Source organism: Neophocaena asiaeorientalis, unplaced genomic scaffold (assembly GCF_003031525.2).
Source record: "Neophocaena asiaeorientalis asiaeorientalis breed wild unplaced genomic scaffold, Neophocaena_asiaeorientalis_V1.1 scaffold286, whole genome shotgun sequence".
Taxonomy (NCBI): Eukaryota; Metazoa; Chordata; class Mammalia; order Artiodactyla; family Phocoenidae; genus Neophocaena; species Neophocaena asiaeorientalis.
In genome coordinates, this window is record NW_020174643.1 from 47,693 (window position 1) to 52,442 (window position 4,750).

Genomic DNA, 4,750 nt, shown 5'->3' on the forward strand with positions numbered 1-4,750 from the left:
ATTTGTACAATACTAAAGCTTGACTTTCACGGAATTTTATTTTTTCGGATTTTGTTTGTTTTCCCTTATTTGCGATCAGAAAAGAAGTTTGATTTTTTTCTCTTTTCAATCAGTCTTGTTAAAGGTTTATCAATTCTTAAAAAATCTTTGAAATATTATCTCTTGATGTTGATTATTGTACTGATATTTCCTGTTCATTTATTTTTTCCCTTAATCTTCTTTTTTGTACTTTCTTTAGGTGTGATATTTTCTTAGGTTATGTTTCAGGCTCTCTTCTTTTCTACTATACAGATTTTAAAGCCATACATTTTCCTCTAAGCACTCTTTAGCTGCATTCCCCCAAATATTGATCTGTCCAATCTTCATTGCTATTCAACTCAAACTACTTTCTAATTTCCCTTTTTATTTATTCTTTCACCCGTTATATAGAGAAGTATTGGCTAAGTTTCAGGGAACTAGGGTTTTCTAGTCATCTTTTTGTTAGTCTAGCTAATTTCACTGTGATCAGAGAATATATTCTCAGTAATTTCAAGCATTTGAACATTGTTGAGGCTTTCTTTAAGGCTGCTATGTGGTTAATTTTGGAAAATATTCCATGGGAACTTGAGTGGGATGTGAATTCTACTGTTGTGTGCAAAGTCTTCTCTCTGCTTATACGTACCATTTGGGTGCATGTGTTAATCGTGTGACTTTTTAAACAGCTTTATTGAGGTATAATTGACATATGACAATGTGAAGTGTACATATTTAAAGTGTACAATTTCATAAGTTTTGATATATTTATACGTTCACATAACCATCACCATAGCTCTTTTTCCTGCTTCTCCCTTCCCTCCTCTTGTTCCCAGGCAACCACTGATCTACATTCTTTCACTACAGATTATTTGAATTTTCTAGAATTTTATAGAAATGGAATCATACAGTGTATGCTCATTTTCATCTACCTTCTGTCAGTCAGTATAATAATAATTCTGTTCATTCAGAGTTTTGTATATCAATCATTCTTTTTATTGCTGAGTATTACTCCATGGAATAGTTGTACCCAATTTATCTGTTCACCTGTCTTTTGCATGTTTTGTTTACTTCTCAACACCTGTTGAGAGAAATGTTTTAAGGTCTGCTAATATGATGTGGATTTATTTATTTGTTTATTCTTTATACTTTGACAATTTAGAAAATATATTTACAACTGTTATTGGGTGCATGCGTATTTAGGACTATGCTATTTTTCTTGTGATTGACCCACTTATCCTTTTTAAAAAATACTTTAAAAATCTCCAGTAATGTTTCTTGCCTTCAGATATACTTTGTCTAACATTGGTGTTGTTATATTAGCTTTATTTTGGTTAATATTTCCATGGCCCATGTTTTCCTATACTTTTACTCTCAGCCTTTCTATGTACTAATATTTAAGTGTGTCTCTATTATGGAGACTGTTTTTAAATCCAATATGACAATCTTAGTTTTATTTTAAGTATATGATCTTTTTTGTTTAATGTAATTACCAGTATCATTTTAAAGTGGTTACCCTAGAGATTACTGAAAGTATTTATGACTTGTTATGGTTCAATGCATATTATTTCTTCCCAATGCCCTGATAGTACTGGAAACTTACCACCCTCTAGCTCCATTTATCCTTCTACTTTTTAAATGTATTTTAATTCAACCTACCTTTTAAATGTAAACATTGGTACTATTATATGTTGAATATTAATTTATATTTATATACATATTAAAATTTTTCATTCTCTTAATTCCTTTCATTTCCATGTTTCCATTTGTGATCATTTTTCTTCTAGCTGAAAAACTCCTTTTGGTACTTCTTGTATGTCAGATCTACCAGTGATGAATTCTCTGTTTCTTTTTTCTTTGATAATGTATTTGTTTCAATATAAATTTTGAAAAGTTATTTTGCTAGGCATAAAATTCTATATTGCCAGTAATTTCCTTTTTTGCATTGTAGAGATGTTGATTTTGCTGTCTTTTGGATTATACCATTTCCTTTGAGAAGTAAGTTGCCAGACTTACTGTTGCTCCTTTCAAGGTAACAAAGGTCTGGCTTTCTTAAAGATTTTCTGTTTGTTTTGGGTTTTAGTAGTTTGACTGTGATGTGCCTAGATGGCATTTTTTAAAATTCTGCTTAAGCTCTACTGAATTTCTTGAATCTGTGGGTTGGAGTCTTTTTATCAATTTTGGAAAAATCTGGGCCATTATTTGTTCATATATCACTTTATTCCTATGTTCTCTCTCTCATCTCCTTCTAGGATTCCAGTGATATCGTTTATATTTTCTGAATTTTTCTTTCTTTTATGTCTAAGCTTCACTTACACATTTTCTATTAACCTTTCAGTTCATACTTCTTGTCTTCTGTTTCTCTCAGTATGCTATTAGACACATTCCTTGAATTCTTAATTTCAGTTATTGTATTTTTCAGTTCTTGAGTGTCCATTTGAGTATTTTAAAAAATTACTTCTCGTTTGAAATTCTTTTTTTAAATAAATAAATTATTTATTTATTTATTTATTTATTTATTTATGGCTGCATTGGGTCTTCGTTGCTGCACGTGGGCTTTCTCTAGTTACGGCAAGCGGTGGCTTCTCTTGTTGCGGAGCACGGGCTCTAGGCACATGGGCTTCAGTAGTTGTGGCTCGTGGACTCAGTAGTTGTGGCTCACAGGCTCTAGAGCGCAGGCTCAGTAGTTGTGGCACACAGGCTTATTCCGTGGCATGTGGGAGATTCCCTGACCAGGACTTGAACCCGTGTCCCCTGCATTGGCAGGTGGATTCATAACCACTGCATCACCAGGGAAGTCCATTGAAATTCTTTGTCCTTTAATTTATTCTACTTATCTTTTTGACTATTTCTTGAACAAATTAATCATAACCATTCTGAAGTCCTTTCCTGTTACCTTCTCTACCAGGATTATCTGTGGGTTGGCTTCTGCTGTTTGTTTTTATTTCCTTTTTGTTATTGATTGTATGTTCCTGTCTCTTCACATGCCCGGTAATTTTTTATTGCATATTGGGTACTTTAAAATCTGCAGAGGCTCCAGATGATACTCTTTCTCACCAGGGGTGATTTGTCTTTTCTTTTGCTAGGCAGGGGAGTAGGGAGGGAGCCAGTCATCACCTTAATCTAATCAGATACTGAGCTATGTTGAAACAGAAATTTCTGTTTTCCTTCTCAGGGATTTTCAGCTTAGTTCTTTAGTCTCAAGTTATGTGTAGTTTCATAATTTGACAAATGTCTTAAGGGGGAGACTGGAAGTGTGTTTGAGACACCTGAAGTCTCCAATTTTGCCACTCTAGACCTGTGCAGTCACCAAATCTCTACTGGTTTCTTGGTCCTTCTTCAGTGGCCGTGGCCAGGGCAAAATCTGAATTCCAACCCCCTAGATTATGCCTAGAATTGGTAAATGGTCCCAAGAAAAAAGCATCTTCACATATTCAGCTCACCTCTGAAGGTTTAAATCCTTAGGATTTACCTTTCCGATCTCAGAAATTTTGGCCTTAGGAATGTTATTTCCCCTATTCTTTCTTGTTTTCACATTTCATGGTTTAATACCATAATTCTTGTTCTTTACCTGCCTTTTCTAGTTGTCCTCATTGGAGCATTTGTCTGTGGCAAATTACTTCATCATATTCAAAAGCAGAAATTTGTATCCCTGTTTCAAAATAAGAAGATAAGGACATATTTACCCCTCTGCACCAAATATGCCAGATTATAAAATTGAGTCCAGATTTTTGCTATGTCAGGCTAAAGCTAGACATAATTATAACCTTGGCTGTGCTACTTTTAGCATTATTCTTTTTACCTTTTTGCTTTCATACTCTTTTTCTGGCTGTCCCATAAAATTCTAATTCCAGGACTTAAAATGTATATTTTTTGCTGGAGATTCCATTTGTCTTTATAGATGTACTAGGCTTCTTCTGCCTTGAATCCCTTCCCATGTTTATTCTTTAAGGATCCTCCTAAGGAATTGGTTAATTACATGAATAAATTAATTACAATCAAAGATTTAGTGATTTACAGACTTGTATTAAAATGACATTTTTATTTTAATGGGATTTACCCTTAACAAATATGGGGCTTTCTCACATTATAGTAGAAACAATGAGTGAGATCTATGGGAAGTGTATTCCTTGTAACCGTTCATGTGTTGTAAATATTAGAAAGTTTCCAATCTTTTATTCACTGACCTGTTTATTCATCCAGCAAGTATTTATTAAGCCTCTACTATTTACAAGTCATTTTGAAAGCCACTACCGAAAGTAGAGATGAGTAAAACAGATCCCTTCTGTTAAGAATATGACAGTCTAATAAAAGAGATAAAACAAATCACAACTAATAATAGTATATAAGCACCAGAGAAGGAGAAAGAAAATAAAGTAGTGTGGGTACAGAGAAAGAGATCTTTTATCAATCAATCAGATTAGAGATTCCTTCAGGAAGTAGCTTTTCAGTGGGTTTTGAAAGTTGGGTGTGATTTCTAATGCAGATGTGTATGGAGGTTTGGGAGGGCATTCCAGATAGAGAGAACATTATGAACAAATATAGGGAATTTGAGAAGTACAGGGAGAAGTCCTGTCACAGGGTATTGCTTGTTTGAGGAAAGAGAGGAAGATCAATGACTTTTAAGTGGCTTCCTCTGGAGTATTGAAGATTGAATCCTTGGTTATCTGTAATAATTAGCTTAACGTGGACTGCTGTTGAATATCAACAGGCACGGTTCTACTAACTGAGGATACAT